Source organism: Pteropus medius, unplaced genomic scaffold (assembly GCF_902729225.1).
Source record: "Pteropus medius unplaced genomic scaffold, Ma_sr-lr_union100, whole genome shotgun sequence".
Classification (NCBI taxonomy): Eukaryota; Metazoa; Chordata; class Mammalia; order Chiroptera; family Pteropodidae; genus Pteropus; species Pteropus medius.
This window is the reverse complement of record NW_024340692.1, coordinates 16408927-16434337: the sequence shown is the minus strand read 5'-3', so window position 1 is coordinate 16434337 and position 25411 is coordinate 16408927. Positions and strand designations below refer to the sequence as shown.

The following is a 25411-nucleotide window of genomic DNA, read 5'->3' as shown; positions in this document are numbered from 1 at the left end:
ACAGCTCAATAAATCTGTTCTGGTTTATAGGCTTAAACTCTAATTCTAATTTATTGTCTTTATAAGAATGGAAATATTCTTTTTTTTTTTTTTATTACTGAAAGTTTGTACCTTCTTACCAATCTCTCCCTATTCCATCTCCCAGTCCCTGGCAAACACTTTTCTACTGTTCTAAATTAAAAAAAAAAAAAAAATTATCTATCTATCTATCTATTCTATCTATCTATCTATCTATCATCTACCTACCTACCCACCCACCTAATTTCTGGATTCCACATACACATGACACCATACAGTAACTGTCTTGCTCTGTCTGGCTTATTTTACTCAACATAAAGCCCTACAGGCTTACCTATGTAATTATAAATGACAGGATTTCCTTCTTTTTAAAGGCTAAATAACATTCCTCTGTGTGTGTGTGTGTGTGTGTGTGTGTGTGTGCGCGCGCGCGCGCATGCATGTATGTGAGCACACGCCACCTTTTCTTTACCAGTCATCCATCAATGGACATTTAGGTTGTTTCCATGTCTTAGCTATTGTGAATAATGCTGCAATAAACATAGGGTTGCAGAGCTCTCTTTGAAATAATGGTTTCATTTCCTTTAGATATATATCTAGAAGTGAAATTGCTGGATCATATATGGTAGTTTTATTTTTAATTTCTTGAGGAACTTCACTGTTTTCCATGGTTGCTGTACCAGTTTACATTCTCATCAGCAATGTGCGAGGGCCTCCTTTTCTCTACATGCTCTCCAACACTTGTTATCTTTTGTCTTTTTGATGATGGCCATTCTAACTGGTGTGAGGTGATATCTCATTGTGGTTTTGATTTGCATTTCCCTGATGATTAGTGATGTTGAGCATCTTTTCATGTACCCTTTGGCCATTTCTGTATCTTCTTTGGAAAAAGATCTGTTTTGGCCCTTTGCCCATTTTTAATTGTTGTGTGTTTTTTTTTTTTTGCTATTGAATTGTATGAGTTCCTTATATTTTTGTATATTGACTCCTTATCAGATATGTCATTTGTAAATATTTTCTTCTATTCCATTGGTTGCCTTTTCATTTCGTTGCTGTTTTCTTCTGCTGTGCAAAGCTTTTTAATTTGATGTAGTCCCAGTTGTTTACTTTTGCTTTTGTTGCCTTCTCTTTGGTGTCAAATCCAAAAAATCATTGCCAAGACCAATGTTTAGGAGTTATCCCCTGTTTTTTTTCCTTAAGAGTCTTATGGTTTCAGGTCTTAGGTTTGTTTCTAATTCATTTTGAGTAGATTTTTGTATATGGTATAAGATAGGGGTTCAGTTTCATTCTTTTGCATTTGGCTATTAAAAGATTACCTTTTTCCTATTGTATATTCTTTGCTCTTTGTCATAAACAGACCAGATATGTACGGGTTTATTTCTGGACTCTCAATTCTATGTGTCTATTTTATGCCAATACCATGTTTTGATTACTATAGCTTTATGGTATAGTTTGAATTCAGTAATCATGAGGCCTCCACTTTTGTTTTTCTTTCTCAAGATTTCTTTGGTATTGGGGTCTTTTCTGGTTCTATGCAAATATTAGAATTGTTTTTTTCTCTTTTTGTGAAAAATGCCATTGTAATTTTGATAGAGATTGCACTGATTTTATAGATTACTTCGGGCATTATGGACATTTTAACAATATTAATTCTTCCAATTTGTGAACACATAATTGCTTTCCATTTATTTGTATTTTCTTTAATTTCTTTTATCAATGTCTTATAGTTTTCAGTGTGCAGGTCTTTGACCTCTTAGGTTAAGTTTATTCCTAAAGTGTTTTATTCTTTTTGATGCTATTGTAAATGGTATTTTCTTAATTTGCTTTTTTGATAGTTCATTGTTGATGTATAGAAATGCAACAGATTTCTGTATATTGATTTTATGTCCTGCAGCTTTAATGAATTCGTTTATTAGTTCTAATAGTTTTTGGTAGCATTTTTGGAGTTTTCTCTATATAATATCATGTTATCTGCAATTAGTAACAGTTTTGCTTCTTCTTTTCTGATTTGGATATATTTTATTTCTTTTTCTTGTCTAATTACTCTGTCTAGGACTTCTAATACTATGTTGAATACAAGCGGGAAGAGTAGGCATCATTGTCTTGTTCCTGATCTTAAAGTTCTCAGAATTTCACTGTTGGGTATAATGTTCACTTTGGGTTTGTCACATATGGCTTTTATTATATTGAGGTACAATCCCTCTATACCCAGTTTGTTAAGAGTCGAAACATTCTATGTCTTAGATAATACATACAGAGAAGATGGACTGGGTGAGCTCAGATTCTATTTCTGATTTCTGTAGCAGACATCATGATATAAATGATCTCAGCTTTATGTATTTCAAAGAGGCCATTTATTGGGATCCTTGGGATGTCATGGCTAATTAAGTCAAACCAAGCATGTCTTACTCCAACAGTAGCTATACACAGAAAAGCTGTCGTAAAGTCATAGTTTTGAACAGCAGGATAAATTTACATGAAATTTTATACCTATGCCCCTCCTTCTTGTATGGCATGTAGATGTTTTCATTTGAAAAGACAAATCCATTTCAAAAAGTCAACTGGATGTGACCTAAAATGACTTTAATTTTAATATGTAGCTTGAAGGTGTGAAACCAGCTTTCCTTGGCAACCTTGCATAGCCAGTCCACACAAATTTCACATTTATGAACATGGTCTTTCTTTAAAGGTAGCAATGGGATTATTAGAATTTAGGAGCAGCTATAGCTTGAGAAACATATTGGTCAAATTATTTTTAGAAGATATAGAGAAGATGGAGTAAAATATAAGCATTGGAGGGGAGCAAGAAAAATTGTTCTCGGGAATCAGAATCCCATCACCAGTCACAAAATGAGCATTTTGACTAAGTTCAAGACGAGTAGAGGAGGTCATAAATAATACTTTGAGGGAAACCCCCAAATGTGGATATAAAATTATACTGCACATGTGATAACAATATTTGTCATGCACTGAATGCTTTGCATATGGGCCCTAACACCACAAGATATCTTAATTTTACAGATAAGAAAACTGAGGCTAATATCAACATACAAGTAAGTGGCAGAGTCTGGATTAGTTGTAAAATTCTAGTTAAAAAACTCAGGTTCTCTTTTATTCACCACAGTGTTTCTCTGTATCTTTGGAGCGAGGTAAATAAGACATTCTGGATAGTTTTATTTTCTAGTTTCTAAGGGTCTATCCATGCAGGAAGCTGAACATTATGAAAACTTTCTTAAATTACATTTTCTTGCCTCTTTTTTTATATATACTGAATGTTTACATTTTCCTGAAAACTCATCCTTCACATGGGTGATACCACAAATGTGATGACGCTTCCAGGGTCTGAGGTGGAGGAGCGGACTACCGGTGCCACATAGTGGTACTTTTCCAGTTTGCTTCTCAGAGCATTTTTATTTGCCTCCCCCTGGTGGCTGTTCTTGTGCTTGCAGTCCTTTCACTGCCTTAACGGGAACCTTCCAGGGCTTTAGAAACTAAATAATCAAACCAGTTAGAATTTGTATGTAAAGTAAAAGTCAATAGGCCTGAAAGGCTGGCCCACAAGGAAAGCATCAAGAGTAGATTCCCTAACTTCCTTTTTCATGTTATGGTACCCTGATTAAATACCTCTTAAGTTTTATGTTGTAACCCCAACTTCCATTTTCATGTCACAGCCGCCTGAATATCTAAGTTTTATGCCATGTCTCAGATAAATGAGTGTACTGTTTGAATTTCAAATAAGGGGCAATGAAACTTTCATTAAGATATGCATACACATGTATGAATGATTTTATTTTCACTGATTCTGACCTACCACATTTAAAATTTCCACCAGACTAAACAATAATTTTATTTCTGAAGAAAGAAAATATTTTAAATACCAATTCAGCATTTGTTTAAAGTTTTTTTTTCTATAATGGAATGTTTTTGATTCACTCACTACAAGTCTTTGATAGACAGTTTTATAGACTTGTCATTAATGTTTCTTTAGTAAGAAAATAATAGGAATATACCTTTGGATGAGTTTTAATGTTTGGCAGGTGAGTATTAAAATGAGGTCATATGGTGTAGCAGGCTGCTGTAACAGAATACTACAGACTGGATGGTTTATAAACAGAAATTTATTTCTCACAGTTCTGGAGGCTGGGAAGTCTAAGGTCAAGTCCCTAGCAGATTCAGTGTCTGGTGAAGGCCCACTTCCTGGTTCATTGATAGCTATGTCCTCACATGGTAGCGGGGTGAGGAAGCGCCCTGGGGTTTCTTTTATAAGGGCACTAATTCCATTCATGAGGGCTCTGCTCTTATGACCTAATCACCTCCCAGAGCCCCCACCTTCTAATACCATAGCTTTGGAGGTTAGGAGTCAACGTATGATGTTGGGGGAACATAAACATTCAGTCTATAGCATAGGCTTAGCACAGTGTGGAAACAATAAAGGATGGTTATTATCTGAACATGAATTCAATGGAAATTCGAGTAATTCCAATAACCACATATTTACTCTATAGCTTAAAAAAAATTGTTCTTTGTCCAGAGGGAATTAAAGGTAGCCTGTTAAGTTGCCTGACAGGAATATTGAATGTCTGAATTGGGAATCAACTATACTGTCTCCAGTTCAACTCTTTCATTCATTCATTCAAAAAGCCTACAGCACCCGATATTCCCAGGTGGTCTCCGATCTAAGTACTAAGCAGGCCTGACCCTGCTTAGCTTCTGAGATCAGACGAGATCGGGTGCGTTCAGGGTGGTATGGCTGTAGACTCAACTCTTACATTTAACACTCAGGAAAAAAGAGGTCCGGAGAGTTTGTGAAATTTGCCGAGACAGACAGCACTTTGGGCTGAGCCACGTCAGAGTTCTTTTCATAAACACAAACGTCTCTTTCATTTATGTGGCCCTTCACTATCTACAAACTGCCTCATCTCCATTACTTCGTTTATTATATAAAGTCCACAAGCTTATGGAGATGGCTTTCTTCCCCTCTCGTCTTTGGAATATTTTTTGCATTCCCAGACTTATGTTGCAGTAGTTGGTTCTATATTGACACTTAAATTAAAAAAAAATTATATACACACATATTTAAATGTGTGTGTGTACACATATATGCATATATAGGAGAAACAGCATCACATCTCTGAGTCACCCCTCGCAGGCTACACCCTGGTAGACACAAATCACAAAGAGAGAATGGTCTTCGGTTTGAGAATTCCTGAGTTGCCATTGACACTTCAATACTAAAGGACTTGGAAGTGTTTACATTTTCAAGAGGCGTGGGAACATTTCTAGGCTACTCTCTAATGAGTCTCATTTTGAGACAGAATGATGAGGTCGGCCAGCCTCAATTCATGCAGATTTTTAGTAAGTCCTTCAAAGAATGAATAGTGAAGCCAATTCACTTCTCCCCTCAGAATTTTCCTTCTTATTATTTTCTTTGTTGTAAGGTATATATAGAAAGGTATGAGTATGTAGACATTATAAAGATAAGGGATATGAAAGGGAGGAAATTAGACAATAAATCCAAAAACACTATGGATATTAAAAATCTGAAGTCGGGGTAGGGTGGGAGGTGACGCATTCTTTTCACAGAGCTGTTACACACAATACAACTGTCCGCAAAAGCAGGAATGGAACAAACTAGACATTCTGCAGGATGAAGCTGGGGTCTTGGCTTTTAATGTCTTCAGAGTTGGACTAGACATCAAGTGTCTTTTCCAGAATAGGCCAGGGAAGATAAGTCCAATTTGGTTTTCAAGGCTTTAGTCATCTCTGTGGCCAGCAGCTCATGGAGAGACACACCGTCGTGGGAGTACACCCAGGTTTTCCCAGTCCAGTCGTAGCGCTTGGGTCCACTGCAAGACAGAACACACACACAGTACATCCAGAGGACAGCCCTTTAGCAGAAACGCTCCTTCCACCAGTGCCACCACCAAGAAATCGACTGGAGTTAAGTTCTAGAAAGTAATACATAACGAGGCATGTATTCGACTTCTTGTCTTAGGGTGTTTCTGTTTAAAAATAATTACTCAATTTATCTTCTGAAACAATTCACAGAACAATCCTCAAGACTTGAAAATACGTGAACTCTATTGATGAGTCTCCATGTATCGCACTCTGATTTTTTACTTTTCATGACTCACATATGATACCTGCTATGTCAGAGAAGTGTTTTTAAAATTATGATCATTTGTGCACCACTGACATTTGTCCTTTACCTATGTTATTATCACTTTTGTACATTTATAATATTGTGCAACCATGACCTCCGTCTAGTTCTAAAACATTTCATCACCCCAAAAGAAAACTCCATACCCATTAAGCAGTTATTTTCCATTCTCTCCTCTCCTCAACCACTTACATTATTCTTTTTAAGAATATTTTTCTTAATTCAACTTTAATTCCATGAAATCATGTGTTTGACGGGCTAGTTCATCCACCTCAAGCTCGTCTAGGGAACGACAGTGGTATATGCATATTATGCTGGGAATGCTGTATTCGTGTGGACACAGGTGTAGCTGGGTTTTGCCATGTCTTGTTATTCCAGATGTGCAGCACTTGTACACATGAATTCCACCCCCTCTCGGCCTGGTAGAGGAGGTGGACATGCCAGCAGATAAAGATGGTACACAGTGATACCTTGAAGGAGGTAGGAGCAGAGTACACTTGAAAGCCCACGAGAATGGGAACCTGTGTACTCAGAGATTTTCCAAAGTCCAAGATTGGAAGGAGTTTGCCACCCAAGACTGGGATGGGGAAAGCTTAGAAGGGAAGCATCTTTTGGGGCTACAAAAACATCAAGGATTTCTGTATTTATCAACCAAATACTGGCTGGCGTTTGAACACTGTCCTAATGATGGAGACAAAAGGGACAAACCAAAAGGACTGGAACTTTTGTTTAATATGCACAAACAGCTGAACACACCATCTAGGTCATATAAAAAGGACTAATAATCTGGACCAAATCCAGAGAATGTAACCATGTAAATCTTTACTTCTTTAAAATGACCTTTTCTCTTCTCTTTCTCCTTGATCCAAACTGGCCCTAGGCTCACTTGCTTCTTTTCTTTCCTTACCCTTATCCTGCTGCATATTGCTCCACCACTCCCTTAATCATTGAGCCCTTATGTCAGCATCAAAGGGTCTTAGGAAGGAAGCCTCAGGTCTGTTGACCACAGAAACAGTTTCAGTCTAACTAAAGATAACATCTTACAGCTCCACACCCATGAAGGCGGATGACCCTACCAGCATCCCCTTGAAACCAGACAGAATGACGCCATGACTGACATCAGGACCTGATGCAATGATCAACTGCCTCCTACCTACCCTAGCCCAATCAGTAGAGCCCATGACCCCAACTCCCTTAGCTAATAATGAGTATTCCCCTATATAACCTACTCCCCTAGAGGGCACTGGGGAGCCAGGTCTTTGAGTGCTAGCTCACCTGTCTCTGGGCTTGCCTGGGGTAGGATCGTATTGCTGGTGTGGATGAAAAAGAGGCCACATACCAAGCCTGCCGAACTCATGTCTGGCCTTACAAACTCAAGAGACCAAAAGTAACCACATAAGATGGTATGAACATAAAAATTCCTAAGTAAAAACGGGCCATGATGGGTAGTCACATCCTAGGTCCGTAGCTTCCTTGACAAAGGTTAATCTTTACCTTAAGTGAGCCTGTCTGTTGTCTTTTTGCATTTAAGATGACATACCTTTGAAAGGTCAGTGTAATCAATCTCCTTTTCCAGAGCCCACAGGGCACACCCGCAGTACCAGAGTGCAGCACAAGAATGCAGAACCCCTCATTGTTATGTTGTTCTCCAATACCATCTCTGTGTGCTGTAAATGTTAAATATTATCTATCCTATAACCACCAATGTCACAGAAGTGTCTCTCCGTTTTACTTTTTATGCAATCCCAGAGATCTCCCTGCTTTACTTTCTTCTACCCCCTTAATCTACTAATTGATTTTATGTAACCCTCTTAATGTCTCCATCTTTGATTCTCATGCATAAAATAAGCTGCAAAACTGCTGTTCTCCAGAGCATTTTCTTAATCCATTGAGATTTTGCTTCACAGCAACTGTCATCAATCTGGCTCAAATAAACTCATAAAAATTATCAACAGGTTTCGACGTTTCTTATGTCGATACTGGTAGGGGTGTCCAAATATGATACGGAATTTTTTTTACTCTTTAGACACAACCAAGACGTCTTTTAGTGGAGCCATTATAATTGGGTCTGGTGCCTTGCCCAGTTTTTATAAAGCCACCGATCCCCATAGCTGATGGCTGAATTTGAGCCGATCCATCTACTTTCTTGCAGTAGTTCCTCTGGAAATGAAGGATAAGAATGTACAGTCCTCATGCATAGCCATGGTTAAGGTTAGGACAACTGTTTGAGGCCAAAGAGAACAAGCTAACTGGCCCACATAGGGTAAGACCCCTTAACTTCAAATAAATAAAGTCTGAAAGCAATACAATTTATGAATCAGGGCCTTGCTAGAAATGAGAGTGATTTCTGGAGTTGTTTTTATTATATTATAATATACTTCCTAGATGAGGTTGGGATGAAGAAGGCATATGCTTTATTTATGTGACAAAGGGTTTAATCTTAACTGTCTAAAAATGAGGATTGATGTTAGGGCAGGAAAGAGTTAAATGTTTTTAAAATGCAAACACCATTAGGCTTTCAAAGAATTCCAGGAGTAGTTATATGGGGGGCCTTTTCCAATTCACAGTCAATAAGTTCTCTTTGGAAGTGCTAATGAATGACCCACAAAGGTTGGTCTAAGAGCTTTTTGTTAGAATCTTTCTTTTACTTTCTTATAACCACTTCTACAGCAGCCAGAAGGATCAGGGACCCTCTCTCCCAGTGTGTTCTCAGGCATTGAGATGCAACATAGGCCATCTCCAACACAATCTTTTATCCAGTAGATTAAAAGCACATCAATGGAAAAGGAAGAAGGGATTAAGTGCCTGGAATAGCAGCTTAAAACACCCTCTCACCTCCACAGAGTACACAATCCAAGTCTGTAAATGGAATTCAATCTATAACAGATACTCAAAACAAACTAGAGGTCAAACTTTAACTTGCTTTGAAGACAAAGTGCAGCTTGTTCAGATGCTGCAATATCAAAAGTGGCTTTTTAAAAGGCGGGACCATGATTTAATAGAGAATAACTGTCTAGGCTGGGTTCTGAGAAGTTATAAACTTTTCACTTCAGATCTTGTTAACAACCTAATACCTGCTTGTAACAGCCAAATAATCATCAGGCAGAAGTTACATAACCAGAGTAAACTTTCCCAGTAAGAATGAGACATGTTGTCAAATGTTAGGAAAGTTTCACTTACATAGATACTAACACTTAGGGACACTTCTTAAATCGCCATAATGTTGTTTGAAACAAGCTTAACAATGAGATTTTGATATCTGAACATACCTGGATGGCGAAGATAACCAGATTTGCTTGTTTGGGGTCTGCTTGTTGATCACGTAGGTTCCTAGATCTCCACCCAGTTTAATTGTTAAAACACCACTCTAGTGGAGCAGGTGGAAAAAAGCATGAGGAGAATAAAATAAGACAAAGTTACCACTTTCTCATAATTGCTTCATATTTTGTTATATCTCAACACTATGCATTTATACAAGTATACAATATACGTTATAAATAAATGTCTTTAATTTAGTGTTTAGAAATAGATCATGCAGAAAGAACATTGCTCTCAGAATCAGACTATGATTAATCATAATACTTATATTTCATAGTGCTTTCCTTCATCCCCTATATAGTTGGCAAGGCTAGAATAATCATTTTCCCTCTCTAGAGATGAGGAAACAGAAACACAGTGTTAAGTGGCTTGTATTACAGCTGGCAAATGGGAGGATCCGCATCCTGATCGCTGCCCTATTTGCTCAACCAGCCAGAATATACTAGAGAACATTAAAAAATGCAAATACCAACTCTCCTGGAGTATCATGTCAACCTAAACATCTGACAGGACAAGTTCATTATCAAAAAAGGAAAAAAAATGGCAAGAAAGAAGAAAGTAATCAAACTATTTGCTTTACTTGTCTTAGCAGAGCAGTAGCCTCAGCTGTGCAGCTCTGCTGGTAGAAGACAGACACTCCAGACATCGGTTTTTATTTCCAGACTCTTCCCACGAATCTCATTAGCTTCTCAGCCACTCCTTTCCAGCTTTATTTTCCTATACAGGAGGCCTGAATTCTTCAAAAGACCAGTTGGTCCAACTTTGCTCCATAAATGCTCATTTAAATTTGAAAACACTCTTTCAACAAAGGAGCCCTTTACTCCCAAGGCCTGAGGTCTCTTTACAATGTGCAAGATATTAAAGAAACAGCTATACAGCTAACTTCTCTTTACTGGAGCCTCTCCCTGTTCCCCATCTGTGCGTGACCCGCAGAGGTACACGGCAGCCTTTCTCTATGCCTTCTGGAGCCCCTTTCCTTCAAAACCAAGGAGCCCTGACTGGTTCTAAGAACATTTTGTGTTTGGTCTGAGAACACAAGGAGCTATTGAAAATGTGGAGAAAGGACCCATAATAATATAACCAATAGGCATGGGATGAAGAGGGCCCTATTGGGTTATTTTTTTGATAACTCTTTTTCTGATTTAAAAAAACCCAGAAATTATAGAGACATTGGAAACACAGATGGTATTAATAGTATGAGAACATCAATAAAAAATATTAACTATCATTCAGTACCCACTATGTGCTAGGCACTGTTTTGCACTTTGCATAAAGCTGATTCTTCCTGGACCATAATCATCTGAAGTGGGAGTCATTATGCCAATTTTACAGATTAGGACAACTGAGAGAGTAATAAAAAATACCTAGTAATTAGCTGAGCTGATCTTAAATTCTGGTCCTGTTTGGGTCCAAAAGATGTTCTTTCCATAACACAAAACACTCTCTCAATAACCTTGATCAGTGATACGAGCTGTTTACTCTCAGGTACTGGCTGCCAGTTTTAAAATGCATTTTTTAAAAGGGCTAGGATCACAGAGTATATAAGTTTGTTTTTTAAAAAAGATTCCTGAAATCCACTTTTATTAGTTTGGTAGGGCTACATTTCATTTCTTTAAAAATGTCTTAAAACTCTCCAATTCCGTAGTTTTTAGTATTTCAGAAAAAGTGTGCAAACATTGTCACTATCTAATTCCAGATGACTTCCATCATCTCCTACAGAAACCCTATAGCCACTAGTAGTCATTCTCCATTCCCCACCCCGCTTTATACATATAGTTTTGCCTTATTTTTCCCAGTTATATTAAGTTCAGGAAATCAAGACATAATTGTTTCTAATTTGACCTATTTGTGGCTTACCTGCCCCATGCATTGCACCCTACACTCGGGGAGGTGCGTAATGAAGCAGAAAAGGCAGGGGACTGGGTCTAGGGTTGCAGAATTCTAAGTCTCATCAAGCTGCCTGTTCTCCCAGGACGACATCTGTCCTATTCCTTTAGAGACCCAGTGCAAGGATGGAGAGGCTGATGGGTGCTCAAGGGCTCCGCCCGGGCTCCTGATATCCATCATGCCTTAGAACATGAGGCCAAATCAGGGAAGTGGCAGATACAATCAGTGAAAGCCAAAATCCACTCTTTCCAACCTCAAATCTGAGTGACTCCAAGGACTAGGCCTCTCATTAACAAAAAGCATAAATAAAACCACCACAAAAATGCTTCTGGACGTGCAAGTCTCAAGCTGTTTCCTCCACCTGGCACTTTCTCTGGTGTCCACCTGCTGCTCTGTGCACAAGATGGGGAAATCTTATGGCTGCAGGTCCCAGCTGAGGGGCCTCTGGGAAGGTTACCCTGATGCCCGTCAGAGAGGACCAGGGTCTGTGTGTGTCCCCATAGCCCTACATGCTTTCCTCACCACATATGAGATGCTGGCTTGTTTGGTGGTCGCCTGTCCCCGACCCTCCACTACTTTAAGCACTTGGGGAGTAGATTTCATCTTAGCATCTTCAATGTCTAGCACATGCATTCTTTGTGCAAAATACTGGATGTACATAAAATATATTTGTGGATGAATGAATGGAGCTGATGATAACCAGGCACTGTGACAACATCTGCCAAAGTTAAGGATAAGGTTATGCAAGGCAGAAAGTCTCAACATTTCCCCCATCCCGCTTCTGTTCATTGTGTATAACTGGATTTTTTCCCCCATAGAGCTTGAAGCTGTTTCCAAAGGAAAGTAGCAAGAAGAGGAAGGAAATGAGCTGCCTTACTGGTTCTTACTGCTTTTAGAACTGTCTGCAATAGACCAGACAAAGAGGGTATTTTGTTCATTGTTACTATTCTTTATGTGGCAATCTGAGTTTATTTTGGGAGTGTGGGCAGACTTTGGTGCCAGGGGGGAGGGTAAGAGGGTTAGAAATAGTCAAAATAGCAGCTGCTGAGACATGGACACTAATCAGTCAGAACGGACCCTGGCTACTGGTAAGGCTTATTAATTTTCACCAGTCAATATCAGCCCTACACATGCAGAAGCAAAAAGAGCAATTTCTTTTGTCATCAGCTGATTTGGAGAAATAGACACATATGGGGTGGCATGTTAAGTTAGGGGATGTCATGTATTTGTAGCTTCCCACACTCCTAAAATAGATACCAACTTCCCCTTAAGGAATAAAAATAATGAACATGAAGCACTTTTTCCGTTGTATTTAATCCTAATATAAACCCAGGGAAGTAGAGGAATGTCACAGCTGAAGAACTTGCCACTCACAGAAGTTACATAATTCACTTGAGGGCTCTTGGAAAGAAGATATAAATCCAAGATGCTAAGCCAGACCCTCTGTCTCCAACTCCAATCAAATGCTGCTTTTGAGCAAGTGTCCATAACCAGAGACCCAGAGGTGGTCTTCAGAAATCTGCAAACAGCCTCTACACTGAAGCTGAAACTATGCTCATGGGTGTGTGGGGAAGTTTTTCTTGGGAGAGGGTCTAGAGTGGGGGGTCCTGACCCAAAAACGGTTAAGAAACTTGTGCTCTATAGCAATAATATAACAACAACTTAGTGAATGAAGAATATAGCAACAAGCAAATGTCACTTAAAAAAAAAAAAACAAATGTGTTCTTGGGTGTATCTGGATTACTGCTTTCATTTGCTGACTTGGCCAGTAGTAAGCTGGTAAAACATCTATAAATGTTGAGTAGCATCAATGAAAGTGAGTTTTGGAAAAGTACATGGGCCCCATTTCATTTACATATTGAATCAACATTTATTAGTTGGCAATGTTCCAAGCATTGGGAATACCAAGAATGGACAGTGTCGCTGCTGCCAAGGAGCTCAGTCTAGCCATGGGAGCTGATGTGTAAACAGACAATTACAACAAAGGGTGATCAGTGCTCCAGTCATCCTGAGTGCTGGGCAAGGGACTGGTGGTGTCCGCCTGGAGCACCCAGGATGGCTTCACAGAGGTAACATCCACCTGGACCCTGTACAGGTTCAGAACAGGCCTCCCCAAAATGTGCCACCTTGGCATATGGATTATTGTGAGCTGAAAGTAACTGAGATCCTGAGGGCCTAAGAGAAACTGTGACCACTCCCTTAAATAATTTGAACTTGGGCCTTATCCATAATAAACGTTACTACCAGAGATAACTTTTTATGTCTTATCTATACAGCAGGGCAAACTTCTAATTACTGAACATTTACTCTTCTTATTGTCCTGCAGTGACCCACCTCCTCTCTGAAGCTCCAAGACATCTTATCTCATCTTCAGCTCAGAATGCCTTATATACCTCATTTTAACTTTCTATCTCAGAAACTCTCATGTTTGTGGGGTCTCTGACTCTCTAATGTCTGTGAGGTTCCCATGTATACAAATGTAATTGATTTGGTTATTTTCTCTTATTAATCTGTATATTTAATTATTAGACCAGCCCAAAGAACCTCGTAGGGTAAAGTTTCTTCCTCTTCCACAACCCTGAGGGCAAGGAAAGACTGGACTTTAATGAAGCTCAAGTAATAATGTTATAGGTTTTTTCTTGTCTATAATGTACTTCAATTGATTTATATGTGAAATATCTAGGTTAGCACCTGAAGGACTCTAATCAGGAATTCATATCTCAGGGTAGACAGCATTTCAAAGTCTTTAATCAGAAGTCCAAACTGTAGAGGCAGGTACTATATGCCGTTAGATTTCTACATCTGTTCTAGAGAATTTCATAATTAACAAATGACTTGCTAGAATAATTTTTTGCTGGAGAGTTGAATGATACTCAAGGTATATGGATTAACTAGAAAAATACAAGTGTCCCTTCCTTTGCAAGAATCAGTTATGGGATCTGGAAAGCCCAGTAGCTGAATCGCTCTTCAGAGAGACTCTGCAGGTAGGATTCAGGTAAGGTCCTGTGACCAACTACTGAGCAAAAGCTTTTGTGGCTGGATTCAATGAGGTAATCAGAATCCAGCTACTAGAATACTGGCACATTTGCTTCTAATGAAACATTTATGCCAAGTACTTGGGTCAAGGTAGGTCTTCACCAATCCTGTAAGAACAGGTGGTGTGACTGTTTTTGTGGCATGTTAATAAATGTTTGTATGTGTGGCAGAGCTTAGCCCAAGACGTTGTTTCCCTCTAGCTACAGACTCTGGTAGGGAGGCAGGAGAGGGGAAACCTGTAACTGCCCCAGCTGTAATCATCTCCCAGATGGTCATGTTGGCCAGGCCAGCTTGTAATGGTTCCCAGGCGGCTTTGCCTTCTGAGGCTGTCTGTATAAGCACTTCTAAAACCCTGCCTGGACAGGACTGCATTTTCCGCTGCTGACAGCAATCATTGAAACCACCTGGAAGGCATTCATTCCTTTCTTGCCAGTTAGCTCTGTTTTTACCGTCCCTCACTGACGTTACAATGAGGCTTGACATCGCCAAGACTTTGCTTCCTGCTACATCTGAGGGAGTCCCTTCTCTACCCAGCACTCTACCAGCAATATCCAACAGCATTTCTATCACTTTAACCTAACAGCTGGTTGTCCTAAATAATTCCGTGATTTAATCTAAAATGCACACTTCATGACAATTCCTGCTATTAATTGCTGTCAAGAGGATTAACCTCTCTGCAGAGTAGTTTCTCCCACTGGCTAAAAAGAACTGCTCCCTATGGCCTAAGCAATAATTCCAAAAGTGGACCATTGCTCATGTCTGCCACCTGGTGGCCAGTTGATATGGACCAGCACTCCCTTGGCTTCCAGGATCTGGGTGGGGCTCAAGTTTCATCCAGACCAGGGGTTCTCCCCAAAGCTGCGTTTTAGAATCACCTGGGGAGGGAATTTTAAAATTTTAAAAAAATCCCAATGTTTTGCCTGGGCCATACCCAAGATCCATTAAATAAAATTCCTAGGGGCAGGACCCACAAATACGCATTAGAATCTCAGGTTTTTCAAAATATGCTTTCCCAAAAAAAAAAATGCTTCCTAGTAATGTACCCTGGCCTATTATATCAGACTTTCCCAGGAATGGAGCCCATGTCTGTGTAGTATGAATACCTCTTGGGAACTATCTTATCTTGCTTAAGAACTAGTAGTCTAGTTCAGTGTTCCCCATGCCTGCCTAATGAGACAAACATATGCTTTGGCCCTTTCTGATTTACCTTCATGGGTATTGGGTGAAGCCTGAAAATCTGAATTTTTAAGCAAAAATGAGGCTCAAAGAGACTGAGTGACTTGCCCAAGGTCACAAGCCTGATGGAGCAGGGCTGGATCATGAACTCAAGCCTTTTGGTCTCACCCATAACTGCATGCTGCTGGATGCTTAACCCTGCTGGAGTGAAATTCTTCACTTTAATGAGCTGAATTCTTAGGGAGGAAACACAAAAATGAAAATAAGTGAAAAGGTACCCCAAAGGAGACATCATAGTCTTCAAATGTGTATGGTTTGTCTGCAAGGTCTTCGAAAAACTCTGCCAAAGAGTCCAGTGTCTCCTCTGCCAGTCTTTCATAGGTGGTCTCATCTAGAGAGCTGCAGGGAACCATCAAAACATAAGATTACTAAACCGTTCCATTTTACTAACATCAAATCACATTTATTTTTTATTTAGATTTTTAAAATTGATAGGAAATAGCTAACATGTACATAGTAAAAACTTAAACAGTATGCAAGGGTTACCAGAAAAGCCTTTCTTCCCAATCAGGCAGCTGCTATCCCCAGAGTCAACTATGATGACAATCTCTTCTCTATCCTTCCAGAAATTCTATATTCTTTTACATATAGAAATGAAGTATTAAATAGTTTTAATAGTACATGTCTTTTATTGGGCCTAGGTATGCATTTCTTTTTGTTGTTGTTAAAGCATAGTTGACATACAATATTATATTAGCTTCGGGTGTAAAACATAGTGATTCGACATTTATATACCTTATGAAATGATCACCTCGATAAGTCCAGTAACCATCTGTCGCCTTACAAAGTTATTACAAAACTTTATATAAAGTAAAAAAAAAAAAAAAAAAAAACAGGCAAAACTGATCCAGGCTATTAGAATTCAGATTGGTAGTTACTCTGGGGCAAGGAGGGGTTAATAAATAGACGTGAGCAGGAGGCTTGCTTTTGAGGGGCTAGTAACATTCCTGAGCTATTTCTTGAGTTATGTGCTAGGTTCAGTTTTTGAAAATTTATCAAGCTGTATACTTATGACTTGGAGACATTCTTTTATATATACTATTTTTCAATTTTTAAAAATTGGTGTAAGCCTATAGACAGAAAGCAGATTAGTGGTTGCTAGGAGTTTGAGGAAGGAGGTGATTATTAATAGGCACGTTGTTTCTTTTTGAAGTGATGAAAATGTTCTGGCATTAGTGGTGAAAGTTGCACAACCTTAAATATACTAAAAACCACTGAATGGTACATTTTAAATCGTAAATTTTATGGTATGTTAATTATAACAATAAAAATACTGCTCTAATAAACATCCTTGTATGAGCTTTTGTGCCCCCATGAGGATATATCTGTAAATTATAAGCTGTATCCAAGACTACTCCATCATCTGAGAGTTACCAGGAGGCCTAAAGTAAGACACAGTGGCTGCTAGACATGAATGCAAGACATAAAGATCTGCCATATGTCCACTCACCACCCAGCCCATCACCCGCCTCAAGGGTATGATGTGGGGAAGATTATAGGATGGATCAGGAGATGGTGAGGGGCTGTTTCTTAAAGAGAGTGGTGGGCTTAGGATGGGTGTGTCGGAGAGAACCTGGAGAAGAGGGTGACATGTGTTACAGACAGTGAATAGAGTGAGAAAGTCAAGAGCCTTGGCAGGTGCTACCCAATAGCAGCCAAGTTGCACCATCACAGAAGCAGACTGTCCTGCATGTGGCAGGACAAAGGTGTGCATCCCAGAAGCCAGAAGCAGACCCTGAAGAAGGGAACTGGACTTGAGGAATCCTGCAAGGGCCCCACCCATCCTCAGAGGACTGCCTGCAGGGGTGAGGGACAGCAACAGAGTGTTTGCACAGGGAAGACCTGGAAATGGTACCACTAAAGCAAAAACCTAACATAGGCTGCAAGGAGCACTCAGCATGTAGGGAGGGGCCAATGGACACAGACACAGCAGGTTCTGTGCTCGCTAGGCCCTCTGTCAACCTGCTGCCTATGATAACCTGGAAGACCCCCAACATGCTTACTGAGCCTATAGCTATGGAGACAGTCAGAATGTTCCTGTGTATGGGTGGCTTTGCTGTTGTTAGCTGGTGCAATATGAAAATGGTGAGCAAGAAGAGAATTGAGATGTCTGCAGGTCGATGGAATGTAATGGAGCATTTGAGGATTAAAGGCTACACAGAGATGGAAAAGCTAAAGGGAGAATGTAAGGCTTTGAACAACAAAGACCTCTCATTAGGCCAAAAAAGAGTTTCATTATTGCAAAAATCATATTGAGAGAGCTGAAGGTGAGGATGTAAAAAATAAGGCAGCTTGAGGCTTCATTCAGGGAAGAAATTTGGATTGTGGTTATTGGCAATGGGACTGATTGGGAGTAAAGAGATCAAAAGCCTACTAGGTTTCTGAGAAAATCCTGTTATCAGAGAAAAATGAGTCTGTCCTATAAGAAGCCAGTGAAGCCTTAACACATAATAGCCTTTGGAAGCCCAGAATGCTGGCAGTAGGCTACAAAGCTGCATGCTCCCAAGGAGGACACACTTCCTACTGCCTGCCTCCGCTGTGGCCAAGGAGAGTAATGGACGAGGAGACTCCCAGGAGGCAGAACCGGAATTTCATGGAGGAATGTCCCTCTCTGCCAGGGCACAGGTTGTTCCAGTGCTGCCCAGGAGGACTCCATTGCTGCCACAGGCCAGGGAGACGTCTCTTTTTTGAATGGGAGTTATGGTAGTTGTTATTTTGCCCTTCTCTATCTGTGCGTGCGTGTGTGTGTGTGTATGTGTGTGTGTGTGTGTGTAAGTCAGAGGAGCCATTCCTAGACCTGGGAGAGAAGACGGCATGGCCTTTGAGGTAGATGACTGACGACATGGGCCATGGTTGCAGCCTTGGGGCTGGAAACAGTGTATGTGGTGTATGGAAGAAGGGTCTGTATCAGTGGTAGAGGGCAGACTGGAGCAGTGCCTGGCAGCATTCCATCTGAACCCATTACCTCTTTCTTCCAGGGCACTCATTAGACCACATTTCCCAGCCTCCCCTGCAGCTAGCTGGGGCCATGTGACCAAGTCCTTCCCACTAAAATGAGGGACAAGTGCCACTTCCAGGCCTTCAATACTCTTCCTTTTCTGTGGAACAGAACCTGAACAGGGCGACCTGACCTTGACCATGCAAAAGATAGTAAAGTACTAACGGGTAATAGGGAGGTGTCAATGAGCCAGGCTCCCTAAATCATTTCACAAAGGCATGCCTACCCTGGGCTGGCCAGAGAGGGTGACACAAACTACTCCTGGTTTAAGCCATTACAGTTTGGGCCTATTTGCTACAGAAGCCTGGCCTACCCTAACTACTAAGATATCAAAGAGAATAATAACAAAACTCTGAAAAGAACCTAAATATCCAACAATAGGGTTCAACGAATTATGGTATGTACATAAAATTAATCCTATTTCAATTAAAATAATGCAATAGATAGTGATGTGGAAAGAAGCTTACGAGTGCTGCTGCTAAGGGACAAAACAGGTTCCATTGGGATGGTCTTTTTTTTTTAAAGATAAGAGTAAAGGGAAAAATGAGAAAAAAATAGAAGTGTGTGTGTGCACATGTTGTATATTGAGAAAGGAAGATCTCTGATGTGAAAGATGTTTGTTTATCTTACCCTGGGTCACTCAAAGTTCCTGTTGTCCTCAAGTGCATCACACAGACACTCTGCTTTTTGACATTCAGCATCTGGCTGAAGCAGTGGAGGCTCAAACTCTAAAAGCCAAAGAAGAACATTACCATTTTTCAGTATATTATAGTTCATTACTGCACCGTTTAAATATTGCCACTTCTACATTCGAGAGTAATTATGGTAGAGTTTTTCAGGAGTATTTCTTGGGAACTCTTTTCACCATCTTTTAATGTATTACATTGAATTCTCCTAGTCTCTAAGGCCTGTGCTGTCCACTATGGTAGCCACAAGCCACGCGCAGCATTTAAATGTAAATTTTTTGAAAATAAAATAAAATTGAAAAAGTCAATTCTTCAGTCACACTAGCTACATTTCAAGTGTTCCATGGCCTCATGTGGTTAGCGGCATAGACATAGAACAAGTTCATCATCACAGGAGGTTTCATCAGGTAGCGCTGCTCTAGGCTGTTCTGGGTATGTCGTGGTTAGCACAGGCGACACAGGGAAGCCTCTGTAAATATCCTAGCATTTGACTAAAACAAGCAACAACAAACAGCAAGAGGCAAAAGTCTGCTGCCATCCAGAAGGGAGGTTCTTACTGCAGACTGCTGACAAATCTGATTCACAGGATCTACAGGAGACAATGAGACCTGTTGATTTCTTTTAATACAAAACTGCTGAGTATCCAGGTGCCAGCTCCGAGGAGGTGGGTGGGTGTGAGTTGATTATGTCCAGCCCTACTGACCAGCTAGAGAAACGTAGGAAATAACCAGGGGAGAGCGAGTAGAGAGTGAGAGAGGGGTCCCTCTCAGAGGGACCTATGCCAGTGCAGGAGGGCACGGAGCCTGTGAAGGTTGAGAAAAAAGTGGTACAGACGGAGAAAAGTGGAGACGGCAAAGGAGGTGATAGAGAGAGGCAGCGGCCACAGAGTATTCTGAAGGCCCTTATTTGGACTTCATCCTGGGAAGGCACCGAAGGGCTTTAAGAGGTTGGTGATAAGAGTAACATTCTCCAAGGGTCTCTGGTTGCACTATAAGAAGGGGTCAGAGACTGTCACTTATGGCTCTTGAGCCATCATTGCTCTTGGCAAGAAAGAACGCAGAGGGCACGGGGCTGAAAGGTGAGCAGAGGAGGGAATGGGGGTGCAGAGCGCAGACGGCATGTTTAAAAAGGCTGGCTCTAAAGGAGAAGCGAGAGCAGTCGTGGTAACCCTAGTTACAGCTACAGCGTATTCTAGACTGTTCACTACCTGCTAGGCATTGTCCTCTGTCTTTATAGAAACAGACTCGTTCTCCCAGCCGCCCAGTGTCGTCCCTGCGGGAGCGGGCGCGCGTGCACGTCGCGGGGGCGCGTGCGCGTAGCGTCATCGGCGTGCGCGGTCTTCCTCTTACGGCGCGCGGCCCGAGCGAGTGCTCGGCGGATACTCACCGCAGGGACAGGGGCACTGGCTACGGCGGTCCTGGCGCGCAGGTCCTGGTGGCCGCAGAGTGAGATATTCTTCGCCGGCCACGGGGCCCCAGTGCGGGTCTGGGCCGACCCTAGGGGCGTCGAGAGGGGTAGGAGGTTGGGAGCCACGCGGCGTCCGAGCGTCCACATGCTCCTTGCGATCTCCAGCCGCTCCGCCCTCCAGCTCGGGGGCGCCGGGGCGACACCTGGTGGTCACGGCCCTCAGGCGCCGCGGCTCGGCTTCGCTCTCAGGGCGCCAGAGGTTAGACCTCAGGAAGAACTTCCCAGCGTTGCACTTTTTATATATTTAACAAAATGGAGAGCTTCCTTTGTGCAAGGCGTGGAGGTATCTCTTGGGTAACATAGTGAATGAGAAACCAAGGCTCCTGACCTCGGACACCTTAGCCTAGTGACCCGCTGCTGCAGAAATTCTATAATTTCGGAGCGACAGTCTTGCTGAGAACTGGGTGGGGTGGAGGTCGTGAAGCTGCTTGGCCTCTGGTATAGCACCTGGAAATCTTGTCCCCACAGCACAGGCTAGGTGAGCATATTGTTTCTCACAGGCAGAAGGTTGACAGGGCTCTCCAGCGTCCCGCCTGCTGTGTCTGTTGACCCCTCCACACGGGTTACAGCAGTTGGGACTGTGCAGACGGAACATGGACTGCCTGGTTCAAATCTGGACACTGAACACTTACTAGCTGTATGACCTACCAGTGGGCAAGTTAATAACCTCTCTGTGCTTCATCTGTAAAATGGGGTTTATAAAAGTTTCTGCTTCCTAGGGTTGTAAGGATAAAATGAGTTAATCCATGTAACGTTTTGTCGGACAGGCTTTGGACCTTGATAAGTGTACAATAAATAGTAAGTTAATACATTTTAAAAGAAAATTTAACTTAGGTTGTGTATTGCAAAGGAATACAAATTGTGAAAGTTCCCTTCACACTTTCTACATTTTTAAGAAAATGTCAAATGTACATGCCACAGAATATCATTTTTATAGGGAAGGTAGTGGGGACAGGAGATGGGTAATGGGCTAAAGTTCTTTTAGAGTCACCTTGGTACTTTGTGAATAGTGGAACGAATAAATAAAACACTAAATGACAAGTGTTAAAAAGGAACACTAATGGCTGTCAGCATTGAGTGGTAAATCAATGAAGGGTGAGGGCAATCAATGAAGTCTCCATGGAATAAGGGGCATATGCACAGTGCCTTGAAAAATAGGGTAGAAGAGGTGGAATCTGACTGGCTATCAGATAGTCCAGGTATTCTTTTGGATGAGAGACATTCTTCTGCATTTAATTAATTATAAGCAGCTATTTATTGAGCACCTATGTGTATGACAGGCATGGAGAACCACTTTCCCTCTGTGAAGTGTCAAGATACTTTTGATTGTCACAATGGTGTGAAGTTAGGCAGTGTGTATGCTGTTAGTACCTAGTGGGTAGAGCACCGGAATGCTGTTAGACATCTGGCCGTGCACAGAACAGGCCCACCATGACAGAGTTATGCAGTCCAAAATGTCAGTGGTGCTAAGGCTGAGAATCCTTCACCAAAGCCACCCAGGAAGAATCCATTGAGGCATAGGGAAGTGTTTCTGTTATTGGCCAGGGCCCCAGCCTTGCCACACTAACAGGGAGGCCCCTCCTCACATCCTCAGAACTTCATTACATACTTGGAGAGTTGCACTATTATTAACCAGTGCCATGTTCTGGCATAGAAAGGACCTGTGAAATGCTCCAACTTCCTGCAAAGTTGATACCACTGCTCTATCTTTTTAGACAAGGAAACAGGCTCAGAGTAGCAGAGCAGAGAATATTAAGGTCTCACCAGAATATGTCTTCCAGATCCTTGGAGATGACCAGAGGGAATCAGGCACATCTGGTAAGAATCATGGGCATCATAGCTTGTGCAGACAAGGATGTTGAGGGCACCTGTGGGACCCACCACCTTTTCTCCCTCTTTAGACTGCTTCGACCCAAGGGTAGGGGGCTAGGAGGTGGTGTGTAGGCCACCCCAATGCCTGTCTGGTTGGAGGTGGGGGAGAATTTCCCCAGAACTCACATTCCCTGTCCTTAGGGTACTTTGATATGACTTATTCTAGGGCAGTGTTTCTCAAAATGTGTGGCCCAGCAGCTTCAGCATCACCTGGGAACTCGTTAGAAATGCACCTTCTCAGGGCCTATCCAGATTTACTGAATCAGAAAATCTGGGGATGGGCCCAGCAATCTGTATTTTAACAAGCCCTCCAGGGAAATCTGATGCATTCTAACATTTGAAAACCAATGCAGTAGGGTATGTGTTTGGCAAAATTGTAAATTGAGCCAGTGCCACCAGGGTGATTTTCTAAATCTAAAAATCTAAATCTAAAATGTTAATCTAACCATAGGCCTCCTGTCAGTTCTCTTTCACCACCGTGAGTGCTCTTTCCACTCTCTTCTGTGTACTCTACTCCCCAGCTAATCTGAACATACCAATTAGGATTAGGTTTCGTTGACTATAACAGAGAACAAGAAAATAATGTTTTAAATAGTTTAGGAGTTTATTTCTCTTTCACATTCAAAGACGTCGAGAAATTGGCAGTCCAGGGTTCTTGGGCAGTTGAACAAAGTTATCAGGGATTCAGGTTCCTCTCTACTAACGGGTGTGGCCCTGGTCTGGGGGCCCTGGCCCCCAGTCTCAAATAGTTGCTAGTACTTCAGCCAACACATGTGTATTCTAGGCAGCAGGGTGGAGGGAATGGTGCCTTTTCCCTTTGAAAGCTTTTAGGATCTTCTTTTTATACTTGGTGATCTGAAATTTTATTTCCAGGTGTGAATCTGGTAAAAGTAATTTTGCTGCGCACAAGGTAAATCCTTTCAATTTAAAGATATATGTCTTTCAGCCCTGGAAAATCCCTTTTTATTTTTGTTAGTATCATTTGTAATTTCCTATCTCTATCTCCCACTCTCCCCCATTTTCTCTTTCTGTTACCACCTTTAATCAGGGAGTGGACCTTTTCTTTCATATTTAAAAAATATTTTTAATTTTTTGTTCTTTCTTGGACACTTCGCTGACTTATATACCAACTCTTTTATTGAATTATTTAAAAATTGTACCAATAATTTTTTTTAAATTCCCCAAAGCTTTTTTCTGTGATTATTTCTCTATTTCATAGTATTTTACTTTTGTTTTGTATTCTTTCTAAAAATTCTACAGTTTTTTAAAAAAATGTTATCTTTCCCCAATAATATATGTATTATTTATATATAATTACCTCATGTATAATATGTGATATATATAATTAGCTCTTTCCCCAAGAGTATATATCTCATATATTATATACTTACTTCATATATTATATATGTTATATATAAAATTATCTCTTCCCCAAGAAAAAATAAATATATTTATATATTACGAAATATATAATTTTTTTTGGAGAAAGATCTGACCTCTGCTTACTCCTCATAACTCATCCTGTACCCTTTCCTTATTGTCCCGTGTATTCTCGCCGCACTTCCTAGTCCTTCAATTTGCCATGCCCTTGTCCCTTGGGTCTTTGCACTTGCTATTCTTCCTAGAACCCTTTTCCTCCAGCTCATCATAAGAGGGCCTTCTTATCCTTTAGGCTTAAGTCTGCATGTTCCTTCCTCAAAGAGCCCTTCTCTGACCACTGTCCCTAAAGGAGACTTCTCCCTCTGCTCCTATTTCTTTCCATCACCTCACTCCATTGATTTCACAGCATGTATTCCAACTGGCAAGTATATTGTTTTTGCTTTACTTGCTAAGTGTCTCCCACGCTAAAATATAAACTCCATGTCAGTCTTGTTCATCATTGTATTCCCTGTGCTAGGCACAGTGCTGGATAAATAGCAGGTGCTCAGTAACTATTTGACAAATGAATGAAATGAATAACCTTGCTCTGTGGCCCGCTAGATAAGCTTTGTAGAAGTGGGGTAATAGTGGTACCCACCACAAAGCATGGTAAGAATTAAGTGAAATAATGTATAGTTTTTTGTAATAATACCTGGCACATACTAAGATCTCAACAATTATTCTCTTTCTCTGTCCCTGAGATCTAGGCTCAACTCTGACCCTGCTTGGGCTAATCAGTGAAATCCTCGGACTGTCATGGTTTATTCAATCAAGTACTTATTGAGTGCCTACAAATGGTTCTAAAGCTGGAGATATGGTGATGAACAGAATAAACACAAATCTTTGCTTTCATGGGACATACATTCTAAGATCTCTAGTGGCCTAGATATTTTCTCTTATATTCTCTATCATGTAAGAGCTGGAATTATCTGGTTGAGTTTTGATCAGACAAGGGAATGAGAATGGCCTAGCCTGATGACTTGGTCTGATCATCAGCTTAAGTTCATTGAGCTCCATCAGGTTTCTAAAAATTATTTGGCAGATGTCCTTCAACTGTGCATGTTGAAAAGTGAATTTGCTTGATATGGTACATATGATGGTGTCATTGCAGTTCTTCCCTCTGAGAGCACATTGGAATTTGAAGAGTTAGATGTCTGCCGGGGTAGCTTTCTGCCCAAAGGGCCTAGAGAAGAGTTGAGAGACGAGAGCAGCATCCAAGGAGCCTCACCTACCTTGGGATAGCATTTCTTCTGATTTCCCACAGCAAACCTTAAAGTGTCCCTCTTGCTCAAAAATAAAGCCAGAATTCTTGTA

The 25411-nt window shown here is 40.9% G+C and overlaps 1 long non-coding RNA gene and 1 pseudogene across 1 annotated transcript; one reads left to right on the top strand and one right to left on the bottom strand.

Annotated features, from left to right (window-relative positions):
• Positions 1-4657: 4657 nt before the first annotated feature.
• Positions 4658-4776, bottom strand: LOC120595933 (uncharacterized; annotated as a pseudogene).
• A 16248-nt stretch (positions 4777-21024) lies between these two features.
• On the top strand, positions 21025-25411 carry LOC120582105 (uncharacterized). Its single transcript, XR_005647467.1, has 2 exons — positions 21025-23588; positions 25209-25411. It is a non-coding gene; the product is annotated as an uncharacterized LOC120582105 (long non-coding RNA).